Raw genomic sequence first — 22,139 nt, 5'->3', positions numbered from 1 at the left:
GTATTCAAACATAGGTTGGATGATGCCTTGGCAGTCATTTCGTATAATAATCTCATTATCAGGCTGATACGTGACTTTACCATACTGAACCTTCTCATATACTCTTCCTAGAGTAGTTTTCTTTTTTGCCAATCAGGTTCTGCCAATACCAGTTCCATTGTATCTTAATAAGTATTAACTCAAGAAAGGGTTCTGTGGTAAAAATAATAATAATAATACCATGTTAAATCAAGGCAAACAAATTCCTTTCCTGTAAGACTAATCAGAGTCTTTTTTATAGGGTATGCATGGTAAGGAAACCCTGGTGGCTTAGTGGTTAAGTGCTATGGCTGCTAACCAAAGGGTCGGCAGTTTGAATCCGCCAGGTGCTCCTTGGAAACTCTATGGGGCAGTTCTACCCTGTCCTATAGGGTAGCTATGAGTCGGAATTAACTTGACAGCACTGAGTTTGGTTTTTGGTTTTGGTTATGCATTGTCAATCAACAAAGTATGTGTGTCTGGTGCTCTGGCAGGGATCACAATAGAGGGTCCCAGACAGAGCTGGAGAAAAATATAGAACAAAATTCTAACTCGAAAAAAAAAAAAAAACACCAGACTTACTGGCCTGACAGAGACTGGCAAAACCCCCAGACACCCTTTTAGCTCAGTACTGAAGTCACTCCTAAGATTCACCCTTCAGCCAAAGATTAGACAGTCCCGTAAAACAAAATGAGACTAAAGGGGCACACCAGCCCAGGGGCAAGGATGAGAAGGCAGGAAGGGACAGGAAAGCTGGTAACGGGTAACCTAACATTGAGAAGGGGAGAGTATGGACATGTCATGGGGTTGGCAACCAATGTCATAAAACAATATGTGTATTAATTGTTAATGAGAAACTAATTTGCTCTGTAAACTTTCATCTAAAGTACAATAAACCCAAAAAATAATAAAAGGGAAAAAAAAGTGTAGGTGTCTGGGAACATGTGGGGAAAGGGGTAGTCTGTATAGTATGCACCTCTTCAAGAACTTTGACCAAGGAACCAATTTCTCAAGAAGAATTTTACATGAACTATAGTGGGTTACGAGCGAGATCCATTCCTAACTGTGCCTTTAAGTCAAATTTGTAGGTTGGAACAGGTGCATATGGTTTTTATTTAGCCTCACTTTAGTGCAAGAGGAAACCCTGGTGGCGTAGTGGTTAAGTACTATGGCTGCTAACCAAAAGGTCAGCAGTTCACATCCACCAGGAGCTCCTTGGAAACTCTATGGGGGAGTTCTACTCTGTCCTATAGGGTCGCTATGAGTTGGAATTGACTTGATGGCAACGGGTTTGGTTTGGTTTTAGTGCAAGAAAAGCCTGGAAGTCTTTTCAATCAGGGCTTCTAACCGGTTGGTTCTGGTTCAAACCCCTGCTGAGAATTTGCATTTCTAACAAATCCCCTGCTGAGAATTTGCATTTGCACCTTAGATACACTGAATCAGAATCTACATTTTTACAAGCTCCCCAGGTAATTCTTATGTATAACTTCCTGGGAACTTGTTGGAAATATAAAAAAAAAAAGCTACACATGCAGCAAGTGAAGGTGATTATGATGAAGAATTTGTTGTGAGTAGGGGTTGGTTCAATTGTTTCAAATTGAGGGCAAATTTACATAATATTAAAGGGCAAGTACCAGTTTCCCATAAGTCAGACATTCTTAACCGGGCGATTGCCTGTACTATGCATCAGTAAATATTTGTAGGATAGATAGCATAACATTGAAATGGGCCCAGGCCACTATGTAGAGATCATCTGACTTGGAATTACCTGAATAGTATTCTCAAGTGCTATTGGCTCAACTCTTCACTTGGGCAAAAGCCCATAAATTTGCCATCCAAACATGGGAAATTGTGTTATTCTGTCTTTGATTCTACTCAGACATCTTTTCTATTATTACTTTGGGACTATTATTCTCGCCTCATACACTTTTTTTTTTTCATACACTGTTAGAAGTTTAGAAACTTTTTTATGAGAATAACAATAGATGATGGATGGATGGGTGGGTGGGCAGGTGGATGGACGGACGGACGGACGGATGGATGGATGGAGGAAAAGAGGGAGAAAGAGAGAAATTGAGATTGAGACTGATTCTCTAGCACAGCATGTTTGACTCATATTGAATCTTTGTTTTCTGGAGACTTCCCACAATGAAGATGGAAGGAAAATCATTTAGAATACCCCCAAAAAACCCAGTGCCATCAAGTCGATTCCACATACATGGTAATAATCCTGAATACCTTCAGTAAAAGAAGCTATACTTAGATAAAATCCCTATTTCAGCAGATACCAATAGACAACACATACAGTAGATTCTGTTATAATTGCTAGGATCCACTAATATGTTTGTTTGTTTCCTGAAACAAATCAACTTCACTGACATTCCTTTATACTCCACCGTCATCAACATTTTAATAGGGAAGGGCAGTTTTTTCCCCCCACACAAAACACATAATCTATACTCTGCTAATGATTACTTTGAGCCTAATTGTTAGGTTGCAGCTGGTACAGAAACATTTATCCTGGCAGGTAGGCAATTCCAGAAGCCCAGCCAAGTACTTGGTGTGTGTGAATCAGACTCCATATACTTCCCACGTGAAGTGATCCTGGCCAACCCATCTCACTTGGCAACTGTTCCTAATGGATAGAGGTGGTCTGCTCTGAGGAGAGGCCAGGACTCTTCAACAGAGCAGTAGGGAGAACCAGAGTTGAAGTTTTGAGGAGAGGCCAGGACTCTTCAATAGAGCAGTCAGGAGAACCAGAGCTGAAGCTCAAAGTCCCAGCAGGGTTTTGCAGTCTCCTTTCCAAGCCAGTGGGTTGGGACTCATTCTTAACTAAGCCCATTAACCCGTTGCTGTTGAGTCAATTCCAACCCTTAATTAATAGAGTAAGGCAGCTTTGTTCAGGCTGAACTCTGCTCCCTGGGGAATGGCCTGTTTGTCAAATGACTAGCAAGTGGACAGACATCTGTATGATTTGCCAGCCCACATTCCAAATGAATGTAGTATTTTATGCAGGGGTGAATTATCCGATAGGCAAGGTAAGCACAGTGTTTACTTTGCTTACCAGATCATTTGCAGTAAACAATTTCACATTTTTTCACCACACCAAAGATTCTGCTTCTAGGTATGCCTGGCATCTGTCTCTATCCCAACCCCATGGTACCTTGCTACAGAATCAAAGCCTCTTTTCAAATTTACAATCCCTGACAGGGCAGATGACCAGTAAGCATGGTAAGCATGAGCTTACTTGCTAATCTGTAGTGAACAATTTCACATGGGTTTCACCACATCTTTGATGTGAAATTATTCACTACAGATTAGTAAGTAAGCACAAGTAAGCCTGTGCTTACCTTGCTTATTGGATAATCCACCCCTAGTTTTATGGATAGAAGTTAACCTTCTCTGAGTCTGTTGCCATTTTCAATGTCAAGATCTTTATAACTCAGGTGAGGATTCTGAGGCACAGAAAGTCTGTGACTTTCCCAAACTCAAGAAGCCAGGCTGTGTTAATTCTGGCACAGAAATTCTTATATTTGTTATCAGCCTTCTTCTTTCCTTGTTTTTTTGTTTGTTTTGTTTTTTAATGTTTACATTGCAGCACCATTTATATGATGTTGCTTTCTCTCATTCTTTGAGAATTTGCTCATGTAATTTGTTCCTTTTTATTATTTCACATAGTTCTGTTAACTTTTTTCTATTTCTGCCAGCATCCTTAATGTGACAAGCTCCAAGAGAGCATCTAAGCAAATATTTGCCAGTCTCCCTGGGAAAACAAGTTTGACTCCATCATCTGAATCCCAAAATGTTGCCAAATTTTGCTTGTGAAAATGGATTACCTGGCAGAGCCTGTAATCTAACTTTGAAAGAATAGGTCAGACTCAAGCAGGGGCAGTTATACATGTGCTTGTCCAATTACTACATAATGAAAGAATCTAAGGTGAAGAGACTGCTGTTGACAGATATTTGTCATTTGCTAATTAATTGCTTCAGTAAAAATTAAGCACTCGTTCTTTGCCAGGTAATGCAATTGGTGTTGGGGATTATGAACACACTTCTTCCTGTATATGTATTGATGAATCCATATGATAGGAAAGTAGTGTACTCATTTCTTCTCTGCGAGAAGGCATACTCTTCTATTAATACCAGATTTTATTCCTTCCTACACATATTGGAAGAATTCTAAATACTGTTCTAATTTAATGTGGGAATCTCTAGAATTCTATATTTAGTCACACTGTTGATGAGCTAAGATTTTCAGTACGAATATTTGCATGTTGCTCTTTTTGTATCATTTGATTATATATCCCACTAACAAAACCAACGGGCAGTTTTACTAGTGCTAGCGCCAAAGCTCCACCAGTACTTTCAGTCTTCTCACATCTTTTTTTCGTGAAGATTAAAATAATTGCAATTATATCACATGTTGCACGTTTTAAGAGCTAATTTAAAAATACATGCTCTAGGAAAGACATGATCGTGCAGGAAAAAAAAATTCTGACGTTCAGATTTTCAAATGAGAAATCCAAAACATATGTGCCTATTAGAAGCACCCGATTTTTACAGTGTATATAAACGACTCCTTTGGCTTTTGGCTATAGAGAATGCCATTCTTTCTCCCAGAACTCAAAGTGCTGAGGATAAACTAGCTATTAAACTTAGTCTTGCAATCTGATTATATATGATACAGCTGGTTTCAATAAGAAAGGGGAAAAGAAAAAACACGGTTTATCCACAAATCTTTTTCTTTTTTTTTTTTTTTTCCCGATTCTTTATAGAGGGCTGCTGGCATTTAATGAAGAAGGGAAGTGCATGAGTGATATGCACGGTGGTCTCTAGGAGAGGTGAGGAGTAGTAGCAATAAACCCCATGTTTTCAGTCCTGTTTGGAGCCCTGGTGGCACTGTGTTTAAGAGCTCGACTGCTAACCAAAAGTTCGGCAGTTCGAATCCACCAGCCACTCCTTGGAAACCCTATGGGGGCAGTTCTACTGTATCCTATAAGGTCGCTATGAGTCAGAATTGACTCAATAACAACAGGTTTTTTCTGTCCTTACAACTGAGCTCAATTCTAGAAGGTTGCCTAGGGAGGCAATGATTTCCGAAGTAATCACCTGTAATGTTTTTGCAATTAAATTCAACAATTTAATGTATGCCAAGAAGTGAACAGCTAGTCGGGTCAAACTGGGAAGCACAGTCATTCTGGATGGCATTCGTCTTTCCTAGCCGTACTGCCTCATCCTGTGTCCGTTAAGCTTTCAGATGTTCTTCAAGCCCATTTCCAAGTAAAACGTATTGCGGTTATTTTGTATCGCACTGCTTTTGCCGTGGTGAATTGTATTCCTTTGCACTTCACAGAACTGACAAAGCAAAATGAGGAAAATGAAGCAGTGGATCATTTTTTTTTTAACTCCATTTGGCCGCCAGCAAAAGTAATTCATAACTAGGTTTCTGTGAACATTAATAGAAAAGTAACCAAACTGCCCTGTGATCTATTTGTGTGGGTTCGTAAAGTGCTGTGGCATCATCAGTGTTGTCACTAGTATATGCCTTGGAACCAAGTAAAACAAATCTATTGATTGATCTTTAAAGGTCTTATTTAAATGACACATATGAAGAGCATTTTTTTATTTGGGGAAATCATGCTAGCACCAGAATGAGCCTGATGCTTTAGAACTTGGTATCTATAACTCAAAGTAACTGATAGTCATTCAAAGGGTTTCTAATTCAGTTGCCTTACGATTTGTCTATGATAGATTTTGGAAAAACCCTCTTAGGTCAGATGAGAGAGGGTAAAATCCAATATGTGGGTTTTATTACTAAAGCTTATTTCTGATTATTTTTGCCAAAGTTTACAATGTATATATTAATTTCATGATACTTATCACAGTGGACTGTGTAGTTTTTTTTTTAATGTGAATATATACTTCTTTCTATATATTTTTAAAGAATATCAGCATATAGGAGGATATTTTTTATTTTTCTAAAGGATAAAAACAACTCTTCAAAGATTTAATTACTCTGACAACAGGAAATTTGAAGTTTATCTTCTAAAGGAGAACAAACCTCACGGAAATGTTGCTTTATTGCCTGTATCCTAAGGGTCAAATGCATCAATTAAGTCGATGAAAAGCACTAACATTATCTTTTCCTTCAGTAATCCGTATGATAAAGATTTGGGAGGAAATTAACATAGATAAGATTGAATATAATTGATGAATATTCATGTATTTTGACAGCCTCTCATTCTTACCTGCAAAATGATTAAAACTTGCATCAGGAACCAGATTTTAAAAATCCATTCTTCATCCCACATAAATATAACTGTACTCGTGTTTCTTCTTTAGGGATATCCATGAACTAAGGATATTCACAATGTTGTTTCTTGTGGGAAATGTTCAGCTTTGGGTGAATAGGGATGTTTGATAAGACTCAGAGAAAATTTGCCCTTACTGTGTCTCCTCTCCCTTGTTATTTCTGCCCCTTCCCCTCTGCTCTTGTCTCACTCCAGCTTTGCCTCTCATCTTATTCCTTTCTATCTCCACCTCAGACTTCATGGGATTTCTCCATTGATTTTGGCATTTGCTTCCTGTGGGCTCATGCACTCTTCCTGCCAACGTATTCCCTACCCATAGACCCGTTGCTATCGCGTTGATTCCGACTCATAGCAACCCTCTAGGACAGACTAGAACTACCCCATAGGGCTTCCAAGGAGCAGCTGGTGGATTTGAACTGCTGACCTTTAGGTCGGCAGCCCAGCTTTTAACCACTGTGCCACCAGGGCTCCTCCCCCACCCACATATCGCAGCCCTCTTCAGAATCTTCTTGCTTTTCTAGTTTTCCTGCTCCTCAGTATTTTCCTACTTTCCTAGGTGCCCCTTTATCTCCTCTGTATATTTCTGTCTTCTGAGTCTGTGCTGTCATCCACTTAGAAGATGGTGCATAAGAACTGGGTTCTCCACACAGATCTGTAGCACAGCCATCTGGGATACCACCATGGAGTTTGTCTACCTTGCCATTATCCATTTTTTTCCATAGTGTTTGTAAATTGCCTTGATCTGGATAGAAGGTTATCATAATTGAAGGGATTAATACACAAAACTTCTTCCCTTAGAAATTTAGAGGAGAAATTATTTGGAACCAAATATACAGAATAGCATTTGTGTCACAGGAACACAGTGTTATTGTGTTAGCATGTTATTGGCAACTCATTCCTAACACCCTTATATCTTTTCGCTTTTTTGTTTTCCAATAACATGTACCTATTCATCGATTGCAAATGATTCTTTTAATTGTGGATATTTTTTTAATAGAAAGACTGTCCCTTCTGAAAGCTCTCATTTGGAAAAGAATTTTTTTTAAATATTCACAATATGTGTTTATTTTCCCATTCTAGTCCAAACTCTAGCTGTCTTAAACTCTGTGTATTTTTAATAATAACAGTAAAGCTTACACATTTTCATTCCTGTCAAAACAGTTTTACCAGACTTCAGCAAACTTAAAATAAAGGTATTCTAGAAGTTAGAAAGTTGATTTGCTCCTGCCATCATGTTCATTGCCATCTCACCACAGAAAAAAAGGTAAATGTAAACTTATCCCCTAGAAGATGAGCTGGGCTGCAATTTTCAGCTAATTGGGAGAAGCAGCCCTGAGTCGAGCACTGTCAGACTGATTTGAGTCTTAAGATATGATGATGATTATTGTGTCAAATGTAATCAAGAGTGTGGGCTCTGAACTGACTAAAGGGCTGGCTGTTTTTAATTCAGGTTCATACATGAAGGAGACCTCCGGTTCACCGATAATCACAACTGGCTATAAAAGAGAGCACTTTTTGAAAATGCTATTTTGTTCTCGATGGAGCCGGAAGGATCATGGATTAGATGCGTAGGGGGAAAGCATCCTCATTCTCGCCTGAAAAAAATTCTATTTATTTTTAGTATAATACCCTTCATCTTGAAATTTCCCTGTGGCTCTCTATCAGTGGTTTTCAACCTTCACAGACCCAGTGGCATCTGCTTTTTTCTTTCTTTTTTTCAGTATAATACTTTGTCACACCTTTTTTACTGTCATAAACTAAAATTTGTGGACATTATACCCCGCCTATGTTAATCAAAACGTTGGCAGTTGGAATCTACCGGCTGCTCCTTGGAAACCCTATGGGGCAGTTCTACTCTGCCCTAGGGGGTCGCTATGAATCGGAATGGACTCGATCGCATGGGTTTGGCTTTTTGGTTAAAAAAAATGAAGCCCTAACTTTAATATAAAAGAGAACACATTTATATTAAAATAATGTGTATTTCAGTATATAAATTATTTTTAATGCAAGTATCATTTACATAAAAAGACTGTTCCTACTGAAAGCTCTCATTTGGAAAATAATATTTAAAATTAGTTACAGTGTGTGCGTAATTCCCCCCTGCTAGTCCTAATTCTAGTCCTAATTCTAGCTATCTTATACTCTCTGTATTGAAAAAATAATGTTGCTGTTGTTGTTAGGTGCTATCAAGTTGATTCCGACTCACAGCAACCCGAGGTACAACAGAACGAAACACTGCCCAGTCCTGCACCATCCTCACAATCATTGTTATGCTTGAGCCCATTGTTGAGCCACTGTGTCAATCCATCTTGTTGAGAGTCTTCCTCTTTTTCACTGACCTTTGACTTTACCAAGCATGATGTCCTTCTCCAGAGACTGGTCCCTCCTGATAACATGTCCAAAGTACATGAGACAAAGTCTCACCAACTTCGCTTCTAAGCAGCATTCAGGCTGCACTTTTCCAAGACAGATTTGTTCGTTCTTCTGGTAGTCCATGGTATATTCAATATTCTTCACCAAGACCATAATTCAAAGGCATCAACTCTTCTTCAGTCTTCCTTATTCAATGTCCAGCTTTCACATGCATATGGGGCAACGGAAAACACCATGGCTTGAGCCAGACAAACCTTAGTCCTTAAAGTGACATCTTTGCATTTTAACACTTTAAAGAGGCCTTTTGCAGCAGATTTGTCCCATGCAATACTTCATTTGACTTCTTGACTGCTGCTTCCATGGGTGTTGATTGTAGACTCAAGTAAAATGAAATCCTTGACAACTTGAATATTTTCTCCATTTATCATAATGTTGCTTATTGGTCCAGCTGCGAGGAACTTTGTTTTCTTTATGTTGAGGTATAATCCATAATGAAGACCGTAGTCTTTGATCTTCATCAGTAAGTGCTTCAAGCCCTCTTTGCTTTCAGCAAGCAAGGTTGTGTCATCTGTATATCTCAGGTTATTAAAGTCTTCCTCCAATCCCCATGGCATGTTTTTCTTCACATAATCCAACTTCTCAGAATATTTGCTCAGCATACAGATTAAATAAATACGGTGAAGGGATACAACCCTGGCGCACACCTTTCCTGACTTTAAATCACGCAGTAGCCCCTTGTGCCATTTGAACGACTGCCTCTTGATCTATGTGCAGGTTCCTCAGGAGCACAATTAAGTGTTCTGAAATGTTCATTCTTCATACTGTTATCCATAATGTGTTATAACCCACACACTTGAATGCCTTTGCATAGTCCGTAAAACACAGCAAACATCTTTCTGGTATTCTCTGCTTTCAGCCAAATTCCATCTGACATTAGCTATGATATCCCTCATTTTACGTCCTCTTCTCAATCCAGCTTGAATTTCTGGTAATTCCCTGTCAATGTACAACCACTTTTGAATTATCTTCAGCAAAATTTTACATGCATGTGATATTAATGATATTTTTTGATAATTTCCTCATTCTGTTAGATCACCTTTCTTTGGAATAGACACAAATACAGATCTCTTCCAGGAGGTTGGCGAGGTAGCTCTCTTCTAAATTTCTTCACATAGACGAGTAAGTATCTCCAACCCTGCATCTATTTCTTGAAACACCTCAACTGATATTCTGTCAGCTCTTGGACCCTTGTTTTTCACTAATGCCTTCAGTGCAGGTTGGACTTCTTCCTTCAATACCATCAGTTCTTGGTCATATGCTACCTCCTGAAATGATTGAACATTCACCAGTTCTTTTTGGTACAGTGACTCTGTCTATTCCTTTCATCTTCTTTTGATGCTTCCTGTATCGTTCAATATTTTCCCTGTTGTTGTTGTTGTTAGATGCTGTCAAGTCGGTTTTGACTCATAGAATCCTTCAGTATTGCAACTTGAGGCTTGAATTTTTTTCTTCAGTTCTTTCAGCTTGAGAAATGCTGAGCATGTTCATCCTTTTCGGTTTTCTATCTCCAGGTCTTTTCACATGTCATCATAACACTTTACTTTGTCTTCTCAAGCTGCCCTTTGAAATCTTCTGTTCGGCAATTTTACTTCATCATTTCTTCCATTTGCTTTAGCTACTCTACTTTCAAGAGCAAGTTTCAGAGTCTCTTCTGACATACATTTTGGTCTTTTCTTCCTTTCCTGTCTTTTTAATGACCTTTTGCTTTCTTATGTATGATGTCCTTGATGTCATTCCTCAATTCGTGAGTCAAATCAATGTGTATTAAAGCCTTGACAAAAATATCTATATGTCTATGTAAAATTGAGTTAAGTTCTAGGTTTAAGCATTTGTAAATAGGTTTTTCAGCTATATGAAGGTCCAGTCGGACTTTCAAAAGTGCTGTGGGACTTGGGACAGTCCTTTGTGGTGCAGGACGTCTACCATCCCAGTCTGCCCACAGAGTGCCACTAACACCAAAACCAAACCTGTTGCCATCGAGTCGATTCCAACTCATCGCGACCCTATAGGACAGAGTAGAACTGCCCCACAGAGTTTCCAAGGAGCACCTGGTGGATTCAAACTGCCAACCTTTTAGTCAGCAGCCACAGTACTTAACCAGTGCACCACCAGTGTTTCTAGAATGCCACTAGCACTCTTCAATCACTGTGGTAATCAAACATCTCCCCTAGATTTCCAGACTGCCTCTTTTTTGTGTTCTGTATAGTTTGGTTGACTCTTTTTCCAAACAAAGACGGATCTGCGGATTAATGAAATAACAATATCTCTGAAAATCTAACTTAAATGTTGGTGATACAGTTGCCATTTTTACAAGACGCAGTGAAATGAACAAACATTTCAGGTCTGCTAGATTGTCTAGCACAATCTTTAAAAATCCTGTGACGATCACTACAATTAAAGTCTATTGCCACTACCTTTATTGAATGATGTGTTTCTATAAAAGGGTAATGATGTCACTCTTCTATTCTTTTCCTTCCCATAGCTGTATTAATTGCCCTCTGACCAGATGTTGACAATTACAGTTAAATTCTCTATATAAATCACAGAAAATACAATTGCAGTTAAATTCTCTGTATAAATCACAGAAAATACAATTGTAAGCACCCAGGACATGTAAAATGGTAAATGTTACTTAGATTGAGGCTACAAGAGAAATGTGAAGCCACCTCTTGAAGAGATTAACCAGATAACTTAGTAAAACAAACAGATATACAGAGGGGAGAGAAAGAAAGAGATAAAACCTATGTTATCTATATTTTTGAGGCAAAAATAATTTTCTAGATTGAAGAATGATTAGACTGGTAGGTAACCAAAATGCAGAAGTCTATTTGCATTCCGTCAAGGCATTTGACAAGAGCTTTCACTGTATTCTTGTGAATAACTTGGAGAAATTCTGGCAAGATGCAAAGTAAGGTGGATGGTTCAGAAACCGCTTCATGTTTCTACACAAAGGATGTCAATTAATAAATCAGTGTGTCAAGTGGTGAAGGAGCATCTTGGTGCTATGCCACAGGGTACTGTCCTCATCCCTGACACACTGGAACTTTTTGACAGAACATGAATAGAGCTACAGAGAGTATGTCCATCAAATTTGTGGGGGATACACAACAAGGAAGGTATATGTTGGGTGACAGAAGCTAAATGGGTGCCTGGATGAGATAATTTTTAAGGCCCTTTTGGTAGATGATATCTCTGGACCACAATCAAAGTTATTAAGCCATCTGGAAATTTGACAAAATAATGGGTTAATTTTAATGGAAGTTATTTTTCCTTATGCTCTTTGTTTTTGCAGTGTTCCTAAAATATACTGAATTTGCATTCTTTGCAGAAGCGCATTTAAAAATTCAAGAGAAAACATGTTTTCCTGTATGAGTAACAGATATTCAGTCACTGACATTGAAATACAATATCAAATCCTCCATTATTTCACTTCCACTGCTAGGATAAAACTTGATGAAAGATACAAATACCAAAGATTTAATTGCTAGACTTACACAAAGCAAAAACACAATTTTGGTCAGATAACTGCTAATTTTTAAACATCTTCATTATGACTGAATAACAAAATAGCCTATTATTTAATCAGTTTTCTATAACAAACAAAGATGATCTGCCTACCTCTCCAAATTATTGTTAGGTTCAACTAGAATATTGTATGTGAAATCAATGTACAAACATTAAAATTCTCTACAAATAATGGATCACAACTACCATAGTCTCCACCAGACTGAGTCCAGCACAACTGGATGGTGACCGGATACCACCACTGACCGCTTTGACAGGGATCACACTAGAGGGCCCTGGACGGAGCTGGAGAAAAATGTAGAACAAAATACTAGCTCACACACACACACACGCACACACACACAAGGAACAGACTTACTGGTCTGACAAGGCTAGAGAAACCCTGAGAGTATGGCCTCTGGACACCCTTGTAGCTCAGTAATGAAGTCACCCCTTGAGGTTCACCCTTCAGCCAAAGATTAGACAGGAACAGAACGAGACTAAATGGGGACACCAGCCCAGGGGCAAGGATGAGAAGGCAGGAAGGGACAGGAAAACTGGTAATGGGGAATTCAAGGTCGAGAAGGGGAGAGTATTGACATGTCATGGGGTTGGCAACCAATGTCACAAAACAATATGTGTATTGATTGTTTAGTGAGAAACTTGTTTGCTCTGTAAACCTTCATCTAAAGTACAATAAAAAAAATCTGTAAAATATAAATTGTAATTCAATAAATTTACATCAAGAAATAATCTCGATTGAACATTCTTTAAGAACAAGGGACTGTGATGTTATTTTTAGAACATGTGCCTGGTTTACAGTAGCTTTATTGATTTCAGTTCAATTTATTGAGTGTTCAATAAGTGCCAGGAACTGTGGCATGAGTCCTTGCCTTCAAGAAATTTACAGTAAGCTGAGAATGATAAACGAGAAGAATATAGGGACTATTTGTACATGTGATATTCATAAATAAGAGGATTCTTGAACATAGATGAGGACCTCAGTTTCATTCCTTTAGTGTTGTAGTTCCAATTGAAAAATAAATCCTTTTAATGACTGTTCTTTCTAAATTTTAATTGATTTTATGAATGATGATCAGTGTATTTCAGAGTATCCAGCGGAGTAGTTGTTAAGAGCTACGGCTGCTGACCAACAGGTCGGCAGTTCGAATCCACCAGGCGCTCCTTGGAAACCCTATGGGGCAGTTCTACTTTGTCCTATAGGGTCATTATGAATTGGAATCAACTTGACGGCAGTGGGTTTGGGTTTTTTGTTTGTTTGTTTTAGTTCTTTCATATACAGTTTTTTTTACCTCTAGTAATTAAAAGTAAGAAAGCAAGGAACTTTAGATCTTAATTATTTTGATAATCAGTTTTAATTACCTCAACCTACTTGTAATCCCACATCTTATCTTGTAAGTCGTATCTGAGCCATTAAAATAAGTTTAAATTAGGAGGGCAATTCTTTTAAAATCTACCAAAACTCAGTTACTTTGAAAGATGAATTCATTTCCCAATTGGTCTTATAAAATATATACATATTTTACTGTAAAATTTCTAGGCAAGAAACATATGAGTTGTTTAATACCTTGTTGGATATTTTAATGTAAAACATTTCCCAAAATACATACCCAGTACCATCGAGTCGATTCCGACTCGTAGCGACCCTATAGGACAGAGAAGAACTGCCCTATAGAGTTTCCAAGGAGCGCCTGGCTGATTCAAACTCCCGACCTTTTGGTTAGCAGCAGTAGCACTTAACCACTATGACACCAGGGTTTCTCCCAAAATATATAGACTTCCATATAATTTCTTTATCATTAGCAAATATTTATTAAATTTCCATGATCAGAAGGCCACAACCTCATGTACTATAATTCTCTATTATTTCATTGTAATAAAATATCTTATTACTGCCTGTACCCACCAACCCAGTGCCGTCGAGTCAATTCTGACTCATAGTAGTGCCTGTAATGCCCTCTTTTTGAGGAAGATCAAGTCCACCTCAAGTCCAAAGATCAATATATGTCTCTTAGATGGCATCTAAAGATGACAAGCAAAGGAGTAATAATTTCTCTTGTCTCCAATCATACACTGTGATTCTAATTTATATAGTAGTCAAAGAAAACCAAGGGCTTTTGAGAAGGGTAATATATTAATATTTGTCATACTTACCTCACAGAGGGATTAACAAGTCTACCTTGAGAGGTAATGGATTGGGTATTTGAAGTTTTGCCACTGTTTTTAGAAACTCACCTAGCCTCCCTGACTATCAATTTTCTCATCTGTGGAATGGTGATGATAATAATTACCTTCCCTATTGGCGTCGATGGCACTAGTTTTTTTTTTTTTTTTTTATTGGCGTCATAAAACTGTTTGGAGTCAAAGGAGAAGATATATGTAGAAGAACTTGAAAACCGAACAGCAATGTCTTAATATAAAATACTGTAACGATAAATGTTGAAGTTTTTAAAGAACTCTTCATGAATATGTATTATAAACCACAAAGAGAATGTTGAGTAAGGAACAGGGTAAAAAAGTTCATAAATATTTAGAAACCATAACTTGAAATTCGTATTAGGAATTATGAAATCATTAATACTTCCAAACTGAACTGTATTATAAGTTAATTCAATCACCTGTTGATTTTATGCTTTTAATAGTTTCTTTCCTTTTAAAGGAGCCCTGATGGTGCAGTGGTTAAGAACTTGGCTAACCAAAAGTTCAGCAGTTTGAATCTACCAGCCAGCCGCTCCTTGGAAACGCTATGGGGCAGTTCTACTCTGTCCTATAGGATTGCTATGAGTCGGAATTGACTCGAAGGCGAAGGGTTTCCTTTTAAAATGAACCTGTTATGTGTTTGCCTTTTGGTCTTAGAAAATTGAACCAACTGCCTTGCTCTGTCTTTTGAATATTCTATATCGATATCAAACAGTCTACTCTTCTGTTTTTTGTGTGTTATAGAGGATGAGAATACATGTTTGTTTGCAGTCTCATAAGACTTCAAGAGATGATCATAGCTTCATCTTTTAAATTGGTTTATGTACTATTTTTCATATATGCTTTTAGAAGATAGGTAATTTAGCTTATCATCATTAGGAAACTTTTTTTTTTAGCTTATGCATCTTTAGCTGCTTCTCTTTTTTAATTTTTATTGTGCTTTAAGTGAAAGTTTACAAATCAAGTCAGTCTCTCATACAAAAATTTATACATACCTTGCTGTATACTCCTAATTGCTCTCCCCCTAATGAGACAGTACACTCCTTCCCTCCGCTCTCTTTTCTAGTCCATTTGGTCAGCTTCTGGCCCCCTCTGCCTTCCCAGCTCCCCTCCAGACAGGAGATGCCAACACAAACACAGTTTCATGTGTCCACCTGATCCAAGAAGCTCACTCTTCACCAGTACCATTTTCTATCCCATTGTCCAGTCCAATCCCTGTCCAATGAGTTGGCTTTGGGAATGGTTCCTGTATTGGGCTAACAGAAGGTCTGGGGACCATGACCACCAGGGTCCTTCTAGTCTCAGTCAGACCATTAAGTCTGGTCTTTTTATGAGAATTTGGGGTCTGCATCCCACTGTTCTCCTGTTCCCTCAGGGGTTCTCTGTTGTGTTCCTTGTCAGAGCAGTTGTTGGTTGTAGCTGGGCACTGTCTAGTTCTTCTGGTCTCAGGCTGATGTAGTCTCTGGTTTATGTGGCCCTTTCTGTCTCTTGGGCTCATAATTACCTTGTTGTCTTTGGTGTTCCTCATGTTCCTTTGTTCCTGGTGGGTTGAGACCAATTGATGCAACTTCAATGGCCGCTAACGTTTAAGACCCCAGACACCACTCTCCAAAGTGGGAGACAGAATGTTTTCTTAATAGATTTTATTATGCCAATTGACTTAGATGTCCCCTGAAACCATGGTCCGAAACCCCCACCCCGGCTACACTGGTCTTTGAAGCATTCAGTTTATTCAGGAGACTTCTTTGTTCTTGTTTAGTCCAGTTGTGCTGACCTTGCCTGTATTGTATGTTGTCTTTCCCTTCACCTAAAGTAGTTCTCATCTACTATCTAATTAGTGAATACCACTTTCCCACCCTCCCTCCCTTCCCCCTCTGGTAACCATCAAAGAATATTTTCTTCTCTGTTTAAACTATTTCTCCAGTTCTTCCAACAGTGGTTTTATACAATATTTGTCCTTTTGCAATGGACTAATTTCACTAAGCATAATTCCTTCCAGATTACTCCATGTTATGAAACATTTCATGGATTCATCATTGTTCTTCATCGATGCATAGTATTCCATTGTGTGAATATACCATAATTTATCCATTCATCCATTGATGGGCACCTCGGTTGCTTCCACCTTTTTGCTATTGTAAACAGTGCTGCAGTGAACATAGGTGTGCATATATCTGTTTGGCTAAAGGCTCTTATTTCTCTAGGATATATTAGGAAATATATTTTTTAAAGAGATTAACTCTACAAGCTAACAAACCAACTTAAAGATTCACATTATACAAAACATTAAGAATTTATTTAGAGCAGAATTGTGTCCAACTATAAGCCCAACCTTAATCTGTATTTATCTGGAGGTTAATAAAATTGCATTTCTTCAAAACATCTTTTAAAGTTATGTAAAGGTCCAAGATAATATTTTCAGTCTCTAGATGAACCAAAGGCATCTCTGAGTAGTGCAAAACCACTGAACTACTAACTAAAATGTTACTGGCTCAACCCCCCCCCACAGGCACCTCAGAAGAAAGGCCTGGTAAGCTGCTTCCAAAAGGCCACAGCTTTGAAAACCCTATGGAGCACAGTTCTACTCTGCAACACATGGGGTCAACATGAGTTGGAATCAACTTGACAGCAATTTTCTTTGTTTTGTTTTTTGCTTTTTACTGGGTATGAACCAAAACAAATGTAATCAATTACTCCCAATATTATTTTTGAAATCTCCCAAAGTAATACCTTTTGCTAGTGCATCAGTAGAAAAAAAATAAAATTCAGATCTTAGGTTAGAGAGCATAAATATTTTTGTTAACAATCCATGATAGAGAAAAATACATATATGTGAATATATATCTTGAATACTGTGTCTATTCATAATTTTGTGCACATTTCTTTCAACAATTACGTTTTTTCAGCGATTTATGACACAAAAACACAAATCAAGTTAAATGAGTAATGAAAAGAATAGTAGAAAGTCCATTTTTTTTTCTGTTGTCTCCTGATATTTTCTTTTTGGGAATGTCCCAATGGTTTTAGGAAAAGTATATAATTAGGGAATTTTCCTAATAATATGTTTTTGCAAATCACAATTTTAAAGATGTTCATAGGGTAAAAAATGAGAGATGGAATGTATATTTAAAATTTTCTTACATGATTGATGATGCGTATACTTTTTTTACTATCTAAAGATCAAGTCCGGGTAATAAATTTTTTACTAAAATGTCTGTAGCACTGAAGGAAGTTTAAACAGCTTCAAAGCTGTGGTGTATCTTTGGAAGACTATTTTTTGTGCCAGTGTGTTGCTTCTACACGTTAAAAAGTCATCCTGTGTTGTCTGGGGTGACGAAAGACGGGAATGAGTTTTCAGAGAACTAATCAGCAATACTTTGGGAACATTTAGGTCATAGTTTCCAATTAACTCTGGAGAGTTTGAGTAATTTAGTACCAGACCTTAGGAAAGAGGGGAGGAAAAGCTCGTTAATTCATCTATTGGTGAACAGCAAACCAGCAAATTTGTGTTGAAAATGGATTTTTTTGTTTCGTTTTGTTTTGAAGCAAAGGCTAGCTAGATCTTTTCTGCAATAATTGGGATAGGAGAATCATTTTGTGTGTGTGTGTGTGTGTTCTCTTAAGCGTAGGTATTTGTGTATATCAATGACCCCGCTCCTGGTAAAGTGATAAAAAATTTGTCGGTGCTGCAAAATGAAGGCCAGGATTCAATGGCATAACCTTCTCTGTACTTCTCTTCTTTTCCTACAGTGTATACATCAGAGAGGAATGGACACCAATATCTACCTTCAGAGTTAGAAAAACTTGTCTAGGATGCAAGACTTGGGGTGCAATCCTAGCTCTAACTCTAATTTGTATGTGACCTTGGAAAAGTCGTTATGGTTCTTTCAGAATCAATCTTTCCAACAGCAAAATGAAACCAGTCATAACCTGTACCATCTATCTAAAAAGGTTTCTTATTCTTATGAAAATCAATTCAATCAGGCAAACTTTTATTGAGCAGCCATCACTGTATTTTCAGATAAAGTCCAGCTAGATTATCTACACTTCCTTTGAGAGGAAAAGGAAAAAAGATGTATTAAGATACATTTATCACTTGTCAGCCAAATTGAGGTAGAAGTTAATGAATACAGTGTGGTACATGTAGATAAATCCAGATGGAGTCTAGCCTTAATCACATTGTAACTATGGTTATATGTTTACCTATCTGTTTTCTCCACCAAACTTGAATATGTGAATTTAGAAATCCATGTCTTAGTGACTTTTTTCTTCAGTAGCATCAAACATAGATCTTGACACATAATAGGTAGGGAATGGGCACAGGGAGGATGAATGAATGAGATGTTGTTAGGCATGGAAATACAGGACTGAAGCTGAAGCATAAAGTTTAGATTTGAGGATGATCTGTACAGAGGTTGAAGCCATTAGAAGGGAATGAAATGTCCAGCTGAAAGTATGGAAAGAAAAAGAGAAATGGACTGTAGGTACAAAAAAATTGGACCTACCTTTTGATGACAGACTAACTCTATGTTTTAAAACATTTAAGGAGTGAAATAAATATATTTTAGCTTTGTTTTCTGCGCTGTACCTCAGAGTCTTTGTCCTTCACCCTGTGGATGAAAAACAAGTGTCAGTAGTTAAAAGGAGAGGGTATCATTCCTAACTCTACAGTTGGATAACGAGGAGAAAGGAGAAAATCCTCTCCTTGCCACAAACTTTCTGTAGTCATATTTCTAGGTAGACATTGCCCAAAGGCAGATAAAGCCACAGCCCTAGAATTGTTGCTAGAAAGGGAACTAATGGGATTATTAAAGACTTTTGCTTAGATTCATACTTCCCGTTAGTGCAAATTGCTAACACAATTGCTAGAGATTAAAAAGAATCTTTTCTACAAAGCGCTCTCTATCCATAGGTAACAAAATTCTAGCTGCCCCTTGCAAATACGATGCAAAGTTATTTTTTTAAAAAATAACTTCGTTGAAATGTAACTTATTTACTAGCAAACCAGTAGAGACTCTTATGGTGATGGAGAATTTGAACATCAGGTTAATTCTGGTTCTATGAGTGCTGTTTGATGTTGAAAGAAACTTTTTGGTCTTTACCACAGGTGCTACTAAGGTGCTCATTCACTCTGATCTACATATAACAAAAAAGGAACAAAATCGTGGTCCTGTAATCCTTCTCCTAAAAAATATCCTAGCATGTGATAGTGGTTAAAATGCAAATAAACCAAGCAGGAAAGATTCTGAGTATTTTATCTGGTGACTCTGTGGCACCACCAGGGCACAGATGATGGAAGTATTATGTAGCAGAAGACTGCTGTGAATTTCACCAATTTGTCACACAGAAACACCTGAGCGAAATAACTTCCATCTCAGATTATGCCTTTTTTGCCCAAAAATATTTAATGTGTTTATTTTGTATAATATAATTATGTATATAAAACCAAAACCAAACCCAGTGCCGTCAAGGCGATTCCGACTCATAGCGACCCTATAGGACAGAGTAGAGCTGCCGCATAGAGTTTCCAAGGAACGCCTGGAGGATTTGAACTGCCAGCCCTTTGGTTAGTAGCCGTAGCACCACCACACCACCAGGGTTTCCTAATTATGTATACAGATACATACGTACATATATACATATACACACACATATAAAACAACCAAGCCCACTGCTGTCAAATCAGTTCCGACTCATAGCAACCCCATAGAACAGAGTAGAACTGCCCCATAGTGTTTCCAAGGCTGTAAATCTTTACAGAAGCAGACTGCCACATCGTTCTCCTTTGGAGCAGCTAGTGGGTTCAAACCACAAACCTTTCCCTTAATAGCCAAGCACTTAACCACTGCCCACCAGGGCTCCTTGCACACACACATTAAAAAAAAAAAAACCCAAAAACCAAACCCATTGCAGTTGAGTCAATTCCAACTCATAGCGACCCTATAGGACAGAGTAGAACTGCCCCATAGGGTTTCTGAGAAGCTGCTGGTGGATTCGAACTGCCCACCTTTTGGTTAGTGGCTGAGCTCTTAACCACTTCACCACCAGGGCTCCTGTATATAATAATAATTAATGATGCTTATAATCCTCCAATGCAGTGCACTGATAAAGTATTTTTTATTCATGCATCTAATAGTGGAATAGTGTCTATACGTTAATTCAGCTCTTCAGCTCTTTAGGTCCCCTTCTCTTTCTCTTTTTATGTATTAGATTGACCCAGAAATTGGTGATATTCAACTTTATAGAAAATCTGTAGTCTTAGAGATATGTCCAGAGATATCATGATGTGTGTGTGTGTGTGTGTGTGTGTGTGTGTGTGTGTTGTGACAGGTCAGACTATTACTTATCTGATTGCCTCATTGATAATAAGTTTTAAAAAGACAATGGAGATGCTGAACACATGCTTTCTGTGATTTTTCTCTTTTATGTGAATTCTGTCTGGATGGGCACCTTCTTGGACAGGTGAAAGGCTATACTTAGCTTTATAGGTCCAGCACTTTGCCCTCTCAGTAGATTCCTGCTTTTAACCAGGAAGAGGCTATAGCATTATCTATAGATCTCCTTACAGGGCAACCAAAGGTTGATGATTGATGAGTGTGAGAATACTCTAACCTGTCCCCTTTTGAAGCCACACCCTGTTCAAGTAGTTGTATATTTCTCCACATGCGTTTTTTAAAATCTTTGTTTAGCATGACAATCCAACAGGTCAGGTCCCCCAGAAAGCAGATCCTGAGAAAGCAATTAATGTTCAGGCAATTTATTGGCAAGTGCTTTAGGGATTAACACCTGTGATGGGAGGAAAGCGAAGTAAGCAGGATAGGGCAGAAGGAGAAGCTCAGCTACCATGCAGCGGCAGCCACAACATCCCCACCCTATGAGGAGCTCTGACGTGTGAAGCCAGGGTTGCTGTTGTGTGCATTGAGTCAATTCCAACTCATAGCGACCCTATGCTCTTCAGAATTATCCTGAGTTGGAGCAAGGGGGTCAGGCTTTTATAGCCCCCACATTAACTAGCCAGCCACACAGCCTGCCTTGGGAGAAGGGGTTGGGTGCCTTTGCGCTAAGCAGCTCTCTTTATCGGAGGCCAATTTCCAAAAAGGGCTGACAGCTGAGAGCATTCTCAGCAATTGGGTTAAGAAGTTTTTCAGTCTGAAACAGGGGTCTGGGCAGCCCAGCACAGCCTCCACTACAATAGTTGTCAAGGTTTGGTCGCCAGCAGCAGTGATTCTCAAACTTGAGCATATATAGTAAAACCTGTAAAGCTGGAAGCTGTGTAAGGCGGAAACCTGTCAGAGAAGGAAAACTCAAGTATTTTCCACTAATAGAGAGGGATAGAAAACTGCTAAGAGTGCACGCTGTCCAAGGCAGAAAACTTTTGAGATCCTGAAAAACAAGGCAGTCCCGTGGAGTTCCGACTCTCACAGGTTTCGGTGTATCAGAATCACCTGAATGGCTTGTTAAACCACAGCTTGCAGGACTCCACCCTCAGAGTTTCTGGTTTGGTCTGGATGCGATGGGGACTGAGAATTTGCATTTCTAAAACATTCTCAGATGGCGCTGATGGTTCTAATCCATGGATCACACCATCCTTTATTTACATATTTAGAATGGTGTATGGTACCCTTATGAACAGAATGAAAACCTTTGAAAATC

The 22,139-nt window shown here is 38.4% G+C and overlaps 1 protein-coding gene across 1 annotated transcript in view; it reads left to right on the top strand.

The window, feature by feature from the left end:
• Positions 1-22,139, top strand: part of DMD (dystrophin) — a 1,889,362-nt gene that overhangs the window by 1,318,629 nt on the left and 548,594 nt on the right. The gene's annotated exons all lie outside the window — the stretch shown is intronic.

Source organism: Loxodonta africana, chromosome X, assembly GCF_030014295.1.
Source record: "Loxodonta africana isolate mLoxAfr1 chromosome X, mLoxAfr1.hap2, whole genome shotgun sequence".
In the NCBI taxonomy this organism is placed as follows: domain Eukaryota; kingdom Metazoa; phylum Chordata; class Mammalia; order Proboscidea; family Elephantidae; genus Loxodonta; species Loxodonta africana.
Note: the sequence above shows the minus strand (reverse complement) of the source record. Positions and strands in the feature narration are given on the sequence as shown.